This window comes from Equus przewalskii, chromosome 8 (assembly GCF_037783145.1).
Source record: "Equus przewalskii isolate Varuska chromosome 8, EquPr2, whole genome shotgun sequence".
NCBI classification, from domain to species: Eukaryota; Metazoa; Chordata; class Mammalia; order Perissodactyla; family Equidae; genus Equus; species Equus przewalskii.
The window spans coordinates 41,988,112-42,008,378 of record NC_091838.1 but is presented as its reverse complement, the minus strand read 5'-3'; the positions used below and the strand labels follow the sequence as shown (position 1 = coordinate 42,008,378).

The 20,267-nt window shown below is 40.7% G+C and overlaps 2 long non-coding RNA genes across 2 annotated transcripts; one reads left to right on the top strand and one right to left on the bottom strand.

Moving 5' to 3' along the window:
• Window positions 1-3,700: 3,700 nt before the first annotated feature.
• On the top strand, window positions 3,701-19,781 carry LOC139085081 (uncharacterized). The gene is made up of 4 exons (XR_011543108.1): window positions 3,701-3,762; window positions 7,208-7,391; window positions 17,463-17,627; window positions 19,528-19,781. It is a non-coding gene; the product is annotated as an uncharacterized lncRNA (long non-coding RNA).
• On the bottom strand, window positions 13,503-15,794 carry LOC139085082 (uncharacterized). Its single transcript, XR_011543109.1, has 2 exons — window positions 15,522-15,794; window positions 13,503-14,099 (listed from the first exon to the last, which is right to left on the bottom strand). It is a non-coding gene; the product is annotated as an uncharacterized lncRNA (long non-coding RNA).
• Window positions 19,782-20,267: the final 486 nt, after the last annotated feature.

Genomic DNA, 20,267 nt, shown 5'->3' with positions numbered 1-20,267 from the left:
GATTAAGTAGGAGAGATAACAGAAAAAATATACATCTAAGTTGATGTATTATGAGAAGGACGTGGAGAGGAAATGTAGGAAGAAAGAAAAGGTTTATTGCTACAAAATCAGAATTTTTCTCTTAATTCTTTGTTCAAGTTCTCTCAGCTCAGGGTTACGGAGAAAATGGACTGCCATGAGAAGTGGACTCAGCTTCCACCTTCACCAGAGTTCTGAGGGGTGAGTGACATAGTAATAATTGCTAGCATTTACTGGGTGCTCACCATGTGCTATCAGAGTTCTAAACACTTTAGATACAAAATCACATTTTATTCAACTGCCATGTTTTGGCTTTAACTCTTCCTAATAGACTTTATTTTTTAGAGCAGTTTTAGGTTCACAACAAAATCGAGCAAAAAGTACAGAGAGTTCCAACTTTTCCTTGCCCCTACACGTGCACATCCTCCTCCATTGTCAACATGCTCCTCCAGAGTGGTACGTAGTTACAATCGATGAAACTACTTTGACGCATCATTATCACCCAAAGTCCATAGTTTGTTTACATTAGGGTTCACTCTTGGTGTTGTATATTCTATGAGTTTGGGCAAAGGTATAATGACATGTATCCGTAATTATAACATCAGGCAGAGTAGTTTCACTGCCCTAAAAATCCTCTGTGCTCTGCCCATTCATCTCTTACTCCCCACTGTCTCCTGGCAACCACGATCCTTTCACTGTCTCCACAGTTTTGTCTTTTCCAGAATGTCGTATAGTTGGAATTGCATAGTATGTAGCCTTTTCAGATTGGACTCTTTCACTTACTAATATGTGTCTAAAGTTCTCCCATGTCTTTTCATAGCTTGGTAGTTCATTTCTTTTTAGTGTTAAACAATATTCCATTGTCTGGATGAACCACGGCTTATTTATCCACTAACCTACTGAAGGACATCTTGTTTGAATGTTGAGCCAGTCTTCAACACCTAGGACAAATCTCACTTGGTCATGGTGTATAATTCTTTTTATACATTGCTGCATTCAATTTGCTAATATTTTTAGGGGATTTTTGCATCTATGTTCATGAGAGACATTGGTCTGTTGTTTTCTTTTTTTTTAATATCTTTGTCTGGTTTGGGGCTAAAGGTAATGTTGGTCTCATAGAATGAGTTAGAAATTATTTCCTCTGCTTCTATCTTCTGAAAGAGATTGTAGAGAATTTGTATAATTTCTTCCTTAAATGTTTGGTAGAAATTACCAGTGAACCCAATTGGGCCTGGTGCTTTCTTTTTTGAAAGGTTATTAATTATTGATTCAATTTCTATAATAGGTGTAGGCAATAATGACTGAAATTTTTCCTAAATTAATGTCAGACACCAAACCACAGGTACAGGAAGCTCAGAGCACACAAAACTGGATAAATGACAAAACTAAACTATGCATATCTTATTCAAACTGCAGGAAGTCAAAAATAACTAAAAACTCTTGAAAGAAGTAGGAGGAAAAAGAACCTCCTATAGAGGAGCAAAGGTAAGAATTGCACATGACTTCTCAGAAACCATGCAAGCGAGAAGAGAGTGCGGTAAAATATTTAAAGTATTAAAAGGAAAAAAAAAATCACAACCTAGAATTCTGTAATCTGTGAAATTATCCTTCAAAAGTAAAGGACAAATAGGTGATGTCAGCAAGGTGGGGAACTCGGAAGCTTCAGGCCCTCACTTTCCTACAGAGACACTGAGTTAATATATGGACCAAAATACCTTTACAAGAACTCTAGAGACCAGTTGAGAAGTTTCAGCACTCAGCCCAATGTAGAACCAAGAAGTGATTCCAGTAAAATTGGTAGGAAAGTTTGCTGTTCTTCTGTTCACATCCATGTCTCCCGCCATATGACCCCATAAGGTGCAACCCGGAGGAAAGCTCCCACACTGAGGTTACTTTCTCAGGACAGAAACAAAAGAACTGATGTTGCAGCTGAGGTTCTGGCTAGTCTGGAGGCTGCATGAGAGACTGATATCTGTCTCTGGCCTGATTCAAAGCGCCGACAGGACTGCAGCATCATTTGGAAGCTGTTGAAACCACGTTAGAGCTGCAGTTGTAAAGGCAGATGCCAGGATGAGCAAGAGATTACAGACTTCTGAGAAGAAGAAAAGCTGTGGTGCTTAAGATGGCTTAGAGCACATGCACAAGCCAAGAGAGGACACATCTTCAGTAAGCACTGAGAGATCCTAGGATCTCTACCTGGTCTGATTAGTGACGGTCTTCCCCTGCATGAAGCCAGTCCTTAAAGACTGGGAGAGAAGGTTGTTTTTTCAAATGCTCAAGTCTCAACGGCAGCAACAACAACAGAATAACAACGCAAACAAAGGAACAGGGAAACATGGCTCAATCAAAGGAACAAAGTAAAACTCCAGAAAAGTGACCCTACAGAAAGGCAGATTTATGAGATTCCTGACAGGGAATTTAAAATAATTGTTATAAATATGCCTAGTGAGCTAAAAGATAACACAAATAAACAACTAAATGAAATCAAGAAAGATGCATGAACAAAATGAGGATATCAACAAAGAGATAGAAACTATAAAAAAAGAACCAAGTGAAATTCTGGGGCTGAAAAATACAATAACTGAATTGAAAAAACTAAATTTAAGAGCTAAACCAATAGAACTCTTATAAGAAGACATAGAAATAAATCTTTGTGACCTGTTGGAACTTCCAGTCAGGAAATGATTGCTTAGATATGACACTAATAGCACATGCAATAAAAGATAAAGTTGATACATTGGACTTCTTCCAAATTAAAAACTTCAATGCATCAAGCAACGCTATCAGGTGACTGAAAAATCAACCCACAGAATGTGGGGAAATATTTACAAGTCATATATCCAATAAAGGACTTTTATCCAGAGTATAGTGAAAAAAAACTCCTATAACATAATAAGAATCACCCAATTATAAAATGGGCAAAGGATTTGAACAGGCATCTTTCCAAAGAAGATATAAAAATGGTGAAAAAGCACATGAAAAAATGATCAATGCCGTTATTTGTTAGGGAAATACAAATCAAAGCCACAATAACACTACACATCTATCAGAATGGCTATAATCAAAAAGACAGCCAATAACAAGTGTTGACAAGGATATGGAGAAATCAGAATCCATCTGGCTGTTGGGAATGTAGAATGATATATTTACATTGGAAAACAGTTTGGCAGTACCTCAAAATGTGAAATATAGAGATATCATAAGTCCCAGCAATTCCACTCCTAGGAAACTACTCAAGGAAGATGAGAACATATGTCCATACAAAGATTCGTACATGAAAGTGTGTAGCAGCTATTATTCATAATAGCCAAAAAGTGGAAACAACCCAAATTTCCATCAACTCTTAAATGCATAAACAAAATGTGGTATGCCCATACAAAGGGATACTATTTGGTAGCACACAAAAAAAGGAACGAAGTACTTACACACTCCATAATAAGGATAAACCTCAAACGTTATGCCATGGAAGAAATCAGTCACAAAAGATCAAATATTATGTGATTCCATTTATATGAAATGTCCAGAACTGGCACATCCATAGAGACAGAAGTAGATCAGAGTCTGCCTGGGGCTGGGGTGGGGTTGAGGGGAGTGGGGGCTAATAGGGAGTGACCCCTGTTGGGTACGGGGTTCCTTTGGGAGATGATGAAAAAGGTTCTAGAATTAGATTGTGATGATTGTTACACAACTCTGTAAATATACTAAACATACTGAACTGCACACTTTAAATGGGAGAGTTTTATGGTATGTAAGTAAAGCTGCTAAAAAAAAAAGGTTCAGATTTGAAAAGGGGATTGCTAAAAATGGTCTTCTTTCTATAGATCTGGCATTTTTATCAAGCTTACTGCATTATATGCTCCTCCAGATGCTTGCTTTAGTTTCTCTACTTAGGGGTTCTTACAATAAAACATATTTCTCTGCAGCCTCTACAAGTTTATGTACATTATAAATAATATGCCCAAATAATAAAGAGTATTTATATCTGTATATTTGAAGGAGATGGATATAGCTTCCTCATAACACTACAAATATAAAATTTTAAATGTTTTTATGCACAGTCTAATGAAACAATAGGATTTCAATAGTTAACTCATTAGTTTTGTCCCTTCAGGACAATAACTTTAGTTTTAAAAATGTCCTCTGCTGTATTTTTTTCCCAAAAATATGCATTCAAAATGGCTTGTGAAATGTATGTTAAATAAATCTTTTTTCACTATGTTGAAAGTTTAAGTGATTTAATAAAAATAGAATCCAACATTTTACAACTTGAACAAGCTTTCAAACGCCACATGACTAAACTCCATTCTTTCCCTGATGGAATCATCTGACAGTTCAGCGTGAGACAGGCTCACCTCCTACGTAACTGTAGAGGAACTGTGTGGGATGCGAGCCTGGCCCTGTAACCTGGTAAGGCCATGAAAGCTTAATTAATTTTCAGAAAACAAAGTGATTTGCATGGTCTAATTAGCTGACGTTTCTTAAACAAACTCAAAACAAGGCTAGGTGATATAGTTTTATGCAAACAAACAAAAAAACCTATTCCCTACCCACATTTAGACACCACCATTATTATAGTTGTTCAACCTTTTTTAACTCTCCATTGCTTGGAATAATAATAACCTGTTAGAACTTTGAAATGAAAATCTTTCTACCTGACAAATGCTGATGTTTTTAAGTATTTCAAAAGCCAATGTCAAACAGGCTTCCTTTTGATTTTCATCTTGGTCTGTGCATGAGCATCAGTGGAGTTACCAGGAGCAAAGGGCCTGAGATTAGCCCCTCCTCCATAACTCCCCAATGCCAATCAGTAGGGGGAGCTCTCCTATTATTTAAGTGACCATAAACAAAGCACAAGCCTTTTTATTGACTCTCCTGGGGACAATGGTGAGGGATTTCTTTAGATGGATGTTATAATCTGAAGAACATTCATGCAATGATTTGTTCAAAGTTGAAGATGTACCTCATTCAGTGTCAAGAGCATATTTCCTAAAACAGCCTTGCAAATTAATGAGGGTGTAAAAGTTGTGGGCCTGTAGGAAGTTATCCCATTCCAAGAAGGAATCATGCACCTATCACTTAAAGTGGACTAAAACTTAAACGCATAAGAACCTTCATTGTCATAATAAGCATCATCAGCTCCTTGATATGATGGAATGTTTAGAAAGGTTAGAAAAAAGAAAAATTCAGACTGATAGATTTTTAGACTTGAAAAAGGTGGCTGTAAGCTTTAAATTATAATGCAAGATGTACAAAATGAAAAGAGCTTCAAAAGGTCTTGGACTCAAAGACATTTTGAGATTTTGTAGTTGAGTAAAATGTCATGGTAAGGAAATGCATGGTAGGTCTAGTGAGCTTTTCACATAATTTACTAAAATAATACTTTTGCAATTAGAGAGAGATTTGCATGATTCTTCATGGGAATTTTTGAGTTAAAGTAACGATGCTCTTATAGATGCTACATAGCATATATCACCATATGGTAAACTAAAGACCACAAAATACAGCAAGAGGCAACAGCAGCATGAATTTTTATGTCTTGTTACGAATACATCCTCCAGCATCATATTGATAAATGTGGCAGAAACCGTTGATGCCCCAAGTACCTGTTTGCTCCTACTCTCTCTTATTAATAGAATTACCAATTTTTAGCTGTACATATGCCTTCTCAGGGGAAAAACTACAATTCCCAGACTTCTCTGCAATCAGTGGAAGCTAGATGACTATATTCTGGCCAATGGGATATGAAGGGAAGGGAAGTGATATGAAAAGAAGGGCGAATGGTGGTAATACACGCTGGAGAATGGAACATGCTCGTCCCTTGCCCTTCCCCCTTCCCACTGGCAGGAGGATGATTGATAGCGAGTCATCTCAGACCGTGTGGAGAGGACAACACCCCAGAGAGTGAAGCAGCAAACCAAGAGGAGCTTGAGCCCCTCACAACTTTGCAGAGCAGACCCCACCACACCAGCTTAGACCTTTACTGAGAGAGGAATACGTCTCTAAGTTGTTTAGGCCACTGTGATTTTGTGTTTCTGTCTCCACAGCTTAATCCATATCCTAAACAATACCTAAAACCCTATTCCTTTCCTCTCTGGAATTATCTAAGAGTTTAGCAAGTGTGCCAGCATTGGATTGTTCTAGAGTCAAAAATTTGTAAAGAGACTTATCCAGTGTTTATATTTGGGAGATAGATAGATAGATAGATAGATAGATAGATAGATTGATTGATTGATATAGCTAGAAAGAAAGATGATAGATTGATTGATTGATTAGGTAGAGAAAGAGACATGGTGTATTTCCCCTATGAGCAGGAGGTAGCAGGACAAGCAGAAGGAGCAGATGTAGGAGCAGAAGGCAGATGGAGGAAAGGAAGACTTGTCTCAGTAGGGCCAGGACGGTCCCAGTTACACCTGTGGCCTGATGTGGTTAATGGCGCTTCTCTTCACTCTCCAAAGAGCCCTGATTTGAACAATATATTATAAGCTCATTCTGTCCCGTGGTGTCCTTACAATAAACCCCAACCACGTGAGGTAACTTGAGATGGACTTTGTGCCTTGAACCCTGAAAGTGCCTAATCTGTTGTAGAATATGAACATGCCATAGAGAGAGCAGGGAGGCGGTGTAGGAATGCAGTGTAGACACCAAAATGAAAAGCATACAGAATGCTAATAGTCTAAGAAAAAGAGCATTGCAAGTGAAATAATAGAAAGTATTTGACTTTATCAAATCAAAACTGGAAGAAAAAACTTGATAGAAATGCTTTTGCTAAGCTTGAAGGGGAAGAGGAAAAATAGAGGAGAGGGCAGCTAGAGAAGATGGGATGAGCCTGGTCAAGGGGACACATGCGGGGACACTTTGGGAGGTTCAGTAGCAGAAATCAAGAGGGGCAAACTTTCATATCAATGCTTGACATCCACAGTGTCAATTGTGTATACAACTGGTAATAAATCATCATGTGAACAGTGCTCAGAAAGCCAATATCGTTCCTATCCATGACCCTGTAGTAACACTCCCAAATCACTCCATCCTGACACAGAATCAGGGAGAAACATTGGAAGAACATGAAGTGGATAAGAAGTAGCCTTTTAGAGACATCCTATGAATGGCTTTTTCGTTTTCTTAAACAAAAAGATACAAACTTGGGTTAACTGTACATCTGCTTATTTCTTATAAATTCACAAAATGACAGGGCTCGCAGTCAAAATGAACATTTGCTCAGTGGATTCATGACTAGCCTGTTTCATCAGATGCCATATATGCTGAGGTTAACCAAACTCGTGAGCAAGCATGTACTTCAAACAAGATGAGCAAACGACACACACAGCCAGCCACACCCGTGCACTCCTGATTCATGGAACCAAGAGGACAAGAAGGCGAGTGAGAAAGCCCTCTAAACACAAATGCAATGGCCTCAGGCTCGCAGCTTGTCCAAATTTTGAGGTGGAGCAAATCATTTACTGAGATATCCTTCAGCCTGAGGTACCAGGGGTTATTTTACAGTCTTAAATCAGTACTTTCGCTAGCTGTGATTTTCCTTAAAACCCAGGAATATTTTTTATTTATATATTTGTGAATTATCTTCACAGATTTCTTGGAGAATATAAAATTAATAAATTCTAAAGGAATCATTCACAGAAAACAAAATTAACTCACGTGGTGGGTGGCAGCAGTATGTTTTTATTTTGCTTTTTGTCTTTCGTTTTTTTGGTTTGTTATGTTTTCTTGTTTAACCTATATTTGGAAGCACCAAAAAGCTGGACAAAGTAGGAGCAGAGTCCAGGGAGAGGGAAGACTTCTATTCCGGGCTGTTTGTTCCAACTAGAGACAGTCCCAAGGACATCTAAAGCTGAGACCAGGGGACACACCAAAGTTGTTTCCTGAACATGAGAAATATTTTCCTCTACACAGATTGGGCTCAGAACATGAGATCAGCTCACCACACTGTGGCTGAGTGTGAATACACAACTACTGTCTTCATCATAGTTTGTAGCCATAACCCGAAAGAGCAGTGTAGCTGCTGGCCAAGGCAAGAATGCAAGAGAAATACATAGCTTATGACATCAGGAGAAAATTAACTAACTTAATCATTGGAAGCCATTGATGCAGAGGTCACAATATTACAACAGATTAAACTGTTAAGGGATGTTAATTTTTCCCATTGGTGATGAACTCAAAGTCTTAAGGACTCCATTCCGAGGAGGACATGTACATTCAATGAGACCTTGGACAGTAGCATATGTCTCCCCAGCCCAATGTTCCAACATGGCAAGTCTTCCAAAAACCACCCACTCTGCTCTGTAAACAGATGCATCCTGGCTGAAGAAAGCTTCACTAACTTTGAAGATTTGAAAGATGTACAAAATTCAGGGAGACAAGTTGTGACCAATAAAAGTTGAACAGGATCTGTAAGACTATGTTACAAAGCTGGCTGACTTTCATGATTGGAGGATGGTGTTAGGAAAGTGACTGAGCAAGATTCTTAAAATGGAAGAAGTTGAGCTCTTGGATCAAAACATCAGTGGCCTGGTTTGAGGCAGTATACATATTTGGAAAATAAAATCAAAAGCATCATGATAAAGAAGGCTTACCAAAGGATAGCTGAGATGATTACCAATTTTATCAGTTTCATAATATTTTTAAGAAAGTAATCAGTAAAGACGTTAGGGAATTGTCAGGAAGTAACAAACATGGAAGTATATGGTAGGAAGAATTAAGAGTACACTTGATTTTTTTAATTGTCTTGGACACGTGGAGTAGGATATCATCGTAGTATAAATTGCTTATAACATGTTCACATAGTTATATTCTATTTTCAAGGCATTAGGACTCCATCCTAGAGTTTAAACAGAGGAGTGACATGCCCAGGTGACCCACCCACGTGGCCTTAAAGCCTTTGGTAATTGTTTTCTGATCTGAGACCCAAGCCAACCTTAAGAGGAGATCAAATGAAATAACGTGTAAGTGTTGAGCACAATGTGGACCTGACATAGAAAGTGTTCCATAACCCATGGGACCACTGTTTTTGCTACATGTCCTTTCAGAAGGTTCTGCTGATGCTGGAACAAGGATTATTTTATTCAACGGAAGTAATGTAAATTATTGTTATTAATATTGAAATATAAGTAAATCTCACCTAATTCATTCATTTTTCTTCATTTATCATTTTACTGAGCATATTTGTCAACAATTAGAAAATCACCCAACGGGTTTTTATGTTTTAAAAGAACCAGCTACATGTTTGCTCCTACTCTTTTCTGATCCAATTTTGACCCAGAAATGAGCGTACTTATGGGATGACAGGCCTCCCAGACCAATATTTCCCAACAACAAAGAGTTTCTCATAAGCACTTTGCATAAGTTGTTTTCCGATGTGAAGGTAGACATAATGGTGGCTAAGTAGAATACTTGTGATTGAATGTGTTTTAGTGGGTTTATTGCATTTATAAACTATAGATAAAGCACAAATTCAGAACCCACCCATCAAACTAGATGCTATGAGCTAATGGGCTACTGGACAGGGAAAGAGTGGTGGCTAGTCCCCATGGTTTGACCACTCCACATATCATTCATCTTCTCTTAAACTTCATTATCTTTTCTTTCTAATTTCTCACAAGACCTTTTCTCATTAAAGTGTAGACCAAGAAAAGCTTCAATCGCGTTTTTCATTTAGCCAAAATATATCTTATTTGCTTAGAGAGTTTTAAAAGTTTACTATTTTATGCATATTGAAGTTAAACAAATTTGTTCCAAGATTTCCAAAAATTGAAATTCTAGGAGAAGATGAAGAATATGAAAAATTTATCCAAAAAAATGTCTTTGGCTTTTTTTCATTTTTTAAAATTTTATTTTAGAAAATGATAAGGGAGAAATAAAGATTCACAATTCTACGCTGCCAGAAACATGCACCAAACTGAATGAAGGAAAATATTATCCACCTTCAATATTAAATTCTACAGGTGTGTTGAATATTTTTGCCTGTTAGACAGATAGGACTCTCAGTCTTCTAGAGAATTCTAGACCCGTCAGAAATGGTTACAATGAGAAACACTTTTTTCTGGGAAACAGAAATATGCTAATGCCAAAACAATGGCATTTTATTTTTCAATTACAGTCAAGCAGGAAAGAAAGTACCCATCTGAAATTCAGACCCATTTTTACCACATCTCATTCTTAATTATCTAGACAAATACGGCAACTTCTAGTTTACTTTTGCTGAGGATAGCTAGCGTTAGAGCAACTTTCAAATGCAACTACCCTTCACAAGGACATGGCAGCTGTTGGACAACTCACAGGCACATTCCACTATAATTAGAGCCAAGAAACACTGGAGAACTGAATCCAATTGAATCTGAAAAGAGAGTGTTAGTCAGCCAGCACATCCCTGCTCAGAATAGAATAGGGAAAACAATTATTCAGTAAACTTTAAGATTTTATTTTTAAAAATGCCTACCAAAACAATTACCTATACCAGAGAGAAAAATGGTCCATTAACTTTGAATGGCATCTTCTAATGATTTTTATCAAGTTTTCATGTATATTAAATCATCTATATTGTTTGAAATCACTAGTCATCCCAGCTCACTTTAGAGGGAAATGCAACAGCAACTTGTAAAAGACCAAGTCAAAGTCAGCTTTGAGTTTCAAGTAGACCCTGTGGGAAGGGGTTGGGTCTGCCATGTCTATAAGTGGAGTCCTGGGCACACCTGACAGAGCCTGGGCAAGGCCAGTACACCTATTTGGATGTCCTGAGACCATGTCAAAGGAGATATGCCATGCAGAGAAAGAAATATCAACCAGAATCCAGGATACAGGGGCAGTTTTGGGAAATGGGAAGAGAGTTAATTTGTGTGTTAAATTCTGGGACGTGTGGTCCAAAGTGGTTAAAGGGACAGTGGGGAGACACTTGCTTGTAGCATCTTCATGTTGAATCAAGGCCAGAGGGGCGCTGCAGGCAGGTGAGAAGAAACCCCCACAGCGGGTGTGCATCCTCTCTTTCAACTAGCCTAGTGCCTGGCACTTCGAAATAATGCTCACAAATATGATATTTTTCATTTTCACAGTTCACATAATGCTTTCATATACTATTCCAATGACCGTCAGGTCTTTTGGTTGTTTTATTGAGAGCTGGACCACATCTTATAACATTCTTTTTATATTTCTCAGTTCAATTCAGACCACACACATGTTGTAAGGCACACATTTGAGTCAGAATAGCCTACTGCAGGGTTCAATAAATGCAGAAGGAGAGCAGGAGCCTACGAGTGCCCAATCAGCTCTCAGGAGACCCAGATCCTCCAGATGGAGGATTGGTTACTGCAGCACCAGGGGGCAGGTCACTTGACCTCTGTGGGCCCCAGTGTCCTCAGTTAGAAAGACATACATTAATACTCCAACGTCTCTTTGACCTTTAAAAAGATAGCCATCATCCATTGTTCCTATTGGGTTTAATGTCACGAATCGCCAAAAGCCAGTGGTTCCGCATCCAGCCCAACTCTGATTCAACCTTTGAGCCCCTTCTCACTGTTCGTTTTCTTTTCTTTTCTTTTTTGAGGAAGATTAGCCCTGAGCTAACATCTGCTGCCAATCCTCCTCTTTTTTGCTGAGGGAGACTGGCCCTGAGATAACATCCGTGCCCATCTTCCTCTACTTTATATGTGGGATGCCTGCCGTAGCATGGCTTGCCAAGCAGTGCCACGTCGGCACCCAGGATCCCAACCAGTGAACCCCGGGCGGCCGAAGCAGAATGTGCAAACTTGACTGCTGCACCACCAGGCCAGCCCCAACACTGTTTATTTTCTTTTTGTTGTGCACGATTTCACTCATGTGGCGTACCAAGTTTTCCCCAAAGCCAGGAAAGGGAGTGATTGCTCCCAATCACTGTGCTCATCCCATAGAGGTGGAAGTGTTTGGAAGAGAGACAGAAAGAGGAAAACTCACAAATGAATGGAAAAAAAATGTTTGGTGACACAGCAAGCAGTTGTGGAGAACTTCCCTTAGGAGACTTAACCTCTTCCACAGCGATTCCATTTCAGGTCGTTTTCTGTCTGTGGCTTAGGTAATTCAGGACGCTTTTATTGAGCTGCTGTTTCCCTGAGAGTCTCTCTTTCCTTAGCAGAGGGGTGTCTGCCTGCCAAGGGATCGCTAAAGAGGCCCATCACTAAGGGAATGCCCCCACCTCATGCTTTATGACATGGAAGATGCTTAGAGGCAAATGGGAGTTTTATGAATATAATGTTAATAAAAATTGATTTTTGAAAATGAAGCTGCCTCTTTATACTACCTGCAGGGTAGAGAAACAAGCCACTTGAGTGATGAATGCCTGCTTTTCCCAGTCATAATTGGCCAAACATTCTTTTACTTAAACAAGCTCCTGTTTTACTATGGACAAAATAATAGTAAATAGATCAATTAGCAGGTTCTAGATAGGACTTGGGAATTTAGGAAGACGAAGCCAAAATGCTCTCCATCACATCTCGGCATTGTTGGGGGTCCTCCTCTCTCTTTGCCATGTTTTCCACACCCTGAGAGGGGCTGGGATCCAAACAGTTATCGCAGGATGGACAGTGTTCCTTCTTCATGACCTACCACACTCATAGGATTCAAGCCATGGTTTTGGATGTTGTTGATGATTTATTGTATGAAAAATGTAAATGATCTGGATGGCAGATGTTTTATATTTTCTGACCATTCATTTTCAGTGGGAATGTAATTAAAATTTATGAAGTGTATCTGCTGAATTGCATTGGCAATTGATGATCTCCTCCAGGGCTGTCTATGTAGAGATGATGAGAAATTGTGGACAGTGAAATGTGGTGACAAGGGCAGGACATGATGTTTCTGCCACAGTGAAGCTACCTGGGCAAAAGACAGAGCTCCTTTGCCTTATACCCTGACCCCCAGCACCACCCAAGGCACATAGTGGAGAAAGGTGAGGACAGCGTCTGTCCTTTCCTTTACAGAGCTTAAAAGTCTCTGCCAGCCTCCTGAGTTCTCTCGTTTTCCCTAAGGACTTTCTTCTGAAATTCATGTGATAGGTCCATGCCAGGAATCCAGGGACATAATGTGAACCTTCAGAGAAAGCCCACACAACTAACTTTGGCAAATTCCAAATGTTTCCCAAGGGAGCTGTATTGTTTGCCTTTGCATATGATTTTTTTCAGGTGTCAAAGTTATCATGAGAGAATAGAGTGAAAAAAGCAGGTAAAACTGTCTGTGTACACCTCCTATATCTGTTAGAGACCTCTACACACACCTCCACCACGCCTGTTACGTGGTAATGCAACTATCAGTTCACACGTCCACTCCTCTACTACATGGCAAGCTTCTGGAGGTCAAGTACTTGCCTGTGGTTCTCAGCATCTCCAAAATCCAGCCCCATCCCAGAACAGTGCTTGCCACATGCACTGCTCCTGCACTTGGTTGACCTCTGTTGAAGAAGCTACCTCTACGGCGAAAAAGAGAAGAAAGCCAAAGAGCCAGGAAAGTCTGCATTACGGGTTTATTAGCACGTTTTTTCATTAGCTTAGCACCTCTAGTGAGACCTTTTCTTTTATTAAAACACCAAACTTTTCCTCCTGAGATCATTACTATCACGTGAAATCCCTGGGTCATTCTCTTGAATGTGCCCATCTCAATCCAAGCAGGCCACGTAGCGGGATGATCTGAATGAAGGAAGCCTCAGAAGCTCCGTTAGTAACGGTTTGGATGCTCTACGCCAATATAGAAACTTTGGTTTTGCTTCTGCTTCTTTTGCACTCAAATATCCACTTTAAATAACAGAAGTCAATTTTTGCAGGATTCCAATAAGAGTTTATCTAAAGATGCTAACCCCAGTGGCTTGGGGTTCACATAAGGCTTGATTACCATCACGACCAGCTGAAGAGTCTGTGTAGGTGGCTTCTTTTGTCACCTCTCTCTTTTCCTGTGCATGCCTGTTTTTAATCCTCTTCTCTCTTCTGTTGAGCCCTTGTATCACCAGCTTACTCATACGTTGTTCAATCAGGCACTTTCCGAACCATTCATTCCATCTCATACAATTACTAGGATTATTGTTAGGTCTCTTTGATAGCTAGTACTTCTCGCTAAAACAGAAAAAAAGATTAAAATACTAAAATAATTTACTTCTACTTCATCAGACCCAGATTCCACAGATAAGCAATCTGAACTTTCCATTTTAACCTTAAACTTCTTCATCTCCTCTGGCCCCATATCCCCTTGAAGAAAACTATCCCAACAATCTATAATCAGTAGAAAAGTTTGGTATGAGGGTGTTCATTGCAGTGTCTTAAATGTCAAAAGATGGGAAAATGGTTAAATAAATTATGGTGGAACCGTATGATAGAGTATCTGCTGAACACAACAAAATTATGTTTCCACTTTTGGGTCCTAAAGTTATACTTCTATGCATTATTTCAGAAATAAGTAATTAGGAGTATCCATGAATATTTAGGTATAAGTGATGTTTGCAGCTTCATTGTAAGTCATAGAAGACAAACGACAGCCTAGACGTCAGATAACAGTTCATTTGTTAAATAAGTTATTGAACCTGGAACACTACGCAACTAATATAAACCCTCATATAGAATATTATTCACAAGAGGTATATAATGCTATTCATTATAAAATTAAGCCATTATGCTACTAAATTATATATGTATATATAATTAGACTATTTTCATTCAAGTGTATACAAATAGAAACAAAAACTGAAAAGATAACAGTAGTTATCTCTAAGTGAGGGGATTCCAATAATTTTTATTTCCATACCTTTCTTTTCCATAATTTTACTTTTCTTAAAAAGAATGTATATGTTTGTGTAATAAAGAAAATTAAAGGTAACAAAACTCCTACTTTGAAAATTATAATATTAAGAGACAAAATCAGAATATAACTTTCTATTTAAAGTAGTGTCAAATTTTGTTTTTAAAAGTTTGGAGTATAGTATATGCATCAAAATAATATGGGTATGTACGTGATTATTCCTAAGACTTGGAACCTAGAGTGATTTTTATTTTATTCTTCATACCTTTGTATTTTCCAAATTTCCTGCTGAAAGCATATATTTTATAATCAGAGAACACAATAAATAACAATTATAGGATGTAAATGGATAGAATTTGAAGTCTTTTTAAAAATTTTAGTTAAAAGACTAAAGAAAAAAGTGAAATATTGAGTGAATTTGGGAAAATCTGAAGAAAATTGGACCCCTCTCATTTCTGTCTTTAAACTTTGTTTCTAAGCTGCCTCTCTGCTGCCATAATGTTTACCAAACTCCGTGCTGAGATTTTCATTGACAACCACAAGCATGCTGAAGCTCACTTTCCTGGAGAACTGTCATAATAAAAAGACATTAACATCTTAGTATTTGGGCAAAATGTTTAACACTCAAACATTTGTATTTTTCCTTCAGTTTTCAAAACAACTTTAAATCTCTCTTTTCAAAACAGTGTTAAATGATGTCACTCATTAGCTAGCAGGTGGCTAGGAGTGGAGAATGTATTTACCACTTCCGTCTCCTATGTAACTTGAAGCACAGACCAGGTGAGGGTGCCGTGTAGGGGCTCAACTTAGGACCTTCAAAGCCCAGCGTGGGTCACCGGTGTGTGCCTCGCCGTCCCATTGAGGGTGTAACGGATGCGCTCCAGGCTCACGCTTGTCTGGATGAGGCTGGAAATCAAGCTGCTCGCAATAACACATCAGTATAGCTCAGGGTGTGAGTTTATGTGTCCCACAGATGAAACCATCCTCAGAAGGCTAGCTGTCATACTTAAGGCAGACTAGAAAAGAGGTGCAAGGGTCAGGGAAGTAAGAGGGGGAAATCCTGAGCTGCCCAAAATGACAGCAGAGAAAAAGAATGTGTGGCATTGATAAGAAATTTTGCCTCGTGCTGGTCATGATGTCCAGCTAGAAGTTGAGGTGGCAATGATGAGAAAGTGCAATGCAAGGGATGCTCAAGGGAGGAAGTAATCCGGAGTCCTGCCTGTACCAGCCCAGCAAAGGTAAATGTGGAGAGAGACCAGGGAGGCGTGGTGTCTGAAGGCCGCGCCCCTGAGCAGGTGGAAAGTACTACGCATCTGCACATGGCCTCCCTGGACCCGAATGGCTGGTGTGGGATGGGAAGCCCCTTCCTGTCAGATGCGCTATATCTGCAGGAGGGAGTGGTGTATCAGGATTTCGTTAAGTATGGGAGTGTGAAACACTTAATGCCCAACTAGGCCTCGTTTATACTCAGCCACCAGTTTTGCAGCCGGTTGGCCCTGTTCAATCATACCAATGGCCCATTGTCCCCAGCTGATCGGCTAGACCATAGGTAGGTAAGGACCCAGAGCAGCCATTGAGAGAGCTGAAGTAACTGGATTAATGCCTTGTGACACAGTGCTTGGGGGCATGCACAACCGAATACTGTGGCATGAAATGCAACAGATAGTGAATAACATTGTGACATTAAAAGTCACTGGAACATCGGGAGAGTGAGTGTACACATTTCACGAGGCTGTTTTGAGGACTGAGTGAGAGGGCACATCCACCGTGTGGAGACGGTGAGTGGCACACAGCAGAATCAATGAAGGGGAGTTACCAGAACCTTGTTACTGTTATGGGCTTCATATTTGCTTTGCATTTGGCTGCTCCCAAATCCTTTTCATGAGCACCACCATATCAGCTGCTCACCTTAGCCTTGAGAGAGAGACGGACCGAGAGAGAAAAGCATTGGTAATTATTCCCATTTTTGAGATGAAGAATTGTGGATCTCATGGGAGTTTGGTGTTTTGCCCGAGGACAGTGTTGGGTAGGAAAGGACCAGGAAACCAAGGCCCAGGGACTCTATTGTCCAGCACTCCAGTGACTACACCAGAATCATCAACACCCACCACGGTTGTTTGTTATCATGTTTTTCGTTTCAAAATCTAATGACTTATAAACGCATTGAATGATGGCACTGAAGCCATTCCTAGCGCGGATTGTCTCATTCAGTGCTGATTTCCCAGGCAACGGCAACAGGAAAGCTCCTGGGCATCTTGCCCTCAACCATCTCTTCTCCCGTGTGAGCTCTTTTGTAAGCCCTGATGTGCCCTCTCTGATGAACCTTTCTTTCCTGGTTGGGACCCTTCAGTACTCAAGAGTTTCTCTGGAAAACAAGGGGACACAGGCACAACATTAATAACAAAAACAGTGCTGGCTGCTCCCCGTGGAATCCTCGCTGTGCCAAGGGAATGGCATAGGATCAGTCACATATTCCTCAGTTTAATCCTTACGATGACCTTGACAGGGGAGGAAACAGGGCTCCTCAGAGAGCCAATAAGCTGACAAAGGCAGCATGTCAATTCAGGTGAGTCTGACATTAGACCCCAAGATCTTACTTATGGTGCTGGTCCACCTCCCAGGCCCGGGGGTGCACCAGAGCCTACACAGCCCTTGGACCCCTCCCATTTCGTGTCCCCTCACAGATTCTGCAGAGAGACAGGTGGCCTTCCCAGATCTTCCCCTCCAGATCTCACCTGATGCCCTGCTCTCTTTAGAGCTCACCTCCATGGAATCTGGACACAGGGCCCAGCCCATCTTCCTGGTCAAGAGTTAAGCAGTTGAACAGAAACAGAGAAGCAGCAGGTTTGGTTAGTTGAACAGTGATTACACCCTTGCAGCCGGAGAGAAAGCTCTGCAGTGGAGGAGTCTGTCGCTCTCCACCACCCTCCACTTCTCCCTGAGGCCTAGCCGCCTGCCTCGGCCCCGCCTCTCACTCCTCTAAATCACCATAACCGCCCTTCACATCTCTTGGTGAGGAGGTGCCAGTCATCCCCTGGGCCACAGGGAGGCAAGGATGGGGACCCTCACGGTGCTTTCTGTCTAATGGGAAATGTCAACGTCCAGTCAGAAAGTTCAGTAATGTGTGAAGAGATTTAAGATCAAAAACGTACAAGAAACACGTAAGGGGAAAGAAATTTGGCCCAGGAGTCTCCAACTTCATGACTGCACCACAGCCTTTAGTCTTTCCGAGCATCCTCTATTGTCTCCAGAACTGACTTATAGTGTGACTCTCAATGCAACCATTTGTTATGCTCTGTTTGCATACCCAGCTCACCCAGCCCAGAGCTGTGCATGCAGTAGGTGCTCAACTCAACTCCTTTGTGCTATGATGCTCCTAGTGCATCATAAACCGGCCCAAAACTCAGAAGCTTAACGTTTAAAATTCTGATTGATTATTTCTCACAAATTTGTGAGTGAGCCATGTATTTCTGGAGACCCCAGCTGGGCTCCCTCACACACTTGCTGTTGGCTGATGGCTTGACTGATGGCAGGGGACTAGTTGGTGGGCATGGCCTTAGCTCTCCTCTGTGTGTCTCCCACATGCCCCAGCAGGCCAACATCCCCAAGAAAGAAAGTGTAAACGCAAAAGCACATGTTTAAACTCAGCTTGTACCAAGACTGTCCCATTGGCCAGGACAAGTCACATCACCAAGGACAGCATTAGCGTGGGAGAGAACCAGCAAAGGTGTAGACAGAGCTGTTCACGTGACCACTCTGCTGCACCTCACTATTCAGATGATGTCTTCTTCCAGGCCACCCAACTCCTGTGTGCTTCCGTTTTAACCAATTTCATCCTTAAATAAATCAATTTTTCTCAAAGTGACCTTACATCAGTTCTGCCCCTGCAGAATCCTGGGCTCCACGGGCCAGGCTGGCAGAGCCCTATGAGGCACAAGTTACACAAGAGAGGGGCCTTATGAAAAGTGTGTCCCACACTAGGATGGCGAGAGGGCCAGAAAGCACGACACACACATCCTACTTGGAACTTTATCTTCTCCAAAGAATGTCACATTCTGAGTGGAAAGGGGAAAAAATGAGGGAGCCCCAAATGTAACGCTCTGAAGTCAGTTATTTTTCTCTCTTGACTAATTAAGCTTAACCAGAATGGTGGGCCTGTCAAACTTGGGGCACCTTTCCTGAGAGAAAAAAGGAGCCCGCACTCCAGGTGGGTTTTCCCGACTTTGGCTGGCTCCCACCACAATACACATTTGGCATCCATGACAGCACCGTCAAAAATAATAGCTAAAAAACTCACTGTCTGTCACAATGAAATAATTATGTATGGGGCTTTTCTTACACTCGAGATGGATTATATATTTCATTGAGGAAAATATATGTGGCTTTTAAAAAGAATGTAATGCATTGAGGGCACTGCCAAGATTAATAGCCAAATAAAGAATTTTAAAGAAAGTTCTGTGTGAGTGTGTGTGCTCTTGAGCACGTCACTCATGAAGAGATGGGGGATGTCATTCCTAAGCTGGTTAATTACAAAATGCATTAATGTTTTATGATACCCTTATCAGTAATTAATCACCCACTTTGATGTAAAGTTCAGCCTCAGAAAAGTATCCTGAAATTGCCCTTCATGTATGAATGAGGTTTTTTAGGGGTGAACGAGGACTATGACAAAGGTAGAAGTTTATTCCCCTTGGAACAGGAAACGGATTTGCCTCACATACGCATCTTACTCGGAGTCTGTTGTCCTAGGGGCTTCTGAGGCCAATCCAAAGGAAGCAGGAGATGGAGAGAAAGAAGAGGGAAAGAAGAAGAGAGGCAGACAAAGAGAAAGAGACAGAGACAGAGAGAGACAGACAAACAGAGATACAGAGAGACCGAACCAGACAGAGATGGAGAGCGAGGCGAGCCCGGGCGACAACAGGGCTGGGGAGCTTTCCTCAGTGGTGTTCTTCAGGTGCAGAGTTTGAATAAAAATGCAAAACAGGATGCTCCCATTCAGTAAATATTATCATTTTTATTCACTCATTAATTAAGTTGTTTAATTGCTGCTGTCAAAAGACTCTTGAGTTTGTCACTGGGGCTGCTGCACTGTTTTGATAGTAGCTGGGGGAGAGAAGGTGGCAGAGCCGGCTCGGCTTTCAGAGGAAGGAAGCCTTGCTGAGGGCAGCGAGAAGGATGCTGGGGTGGATGCTGGGAGGAAAAACACTTCTGAGGGAGAATAGCCAGTTGTGTGAATCTTGAAGGACAATATTTCACTACTATGATTGATGCCCATTGCTGGCACATTATCATTTCAGTCATTATTCTGTGAAAATCAGTTTTATGCAAAATATTTCCCTCTTTTAATCTAACTTCCCAAGGGGGCAGGAATGGGAACAGACTCTGCTTGTCAGTCAACACAATTGTAGAACCCTTGGTATCTGTTTGAGAGGAACGACTGTGGGCTCTTTAAGAGCACGTCTTGCCCACTGCACTCCATTGATATTCCC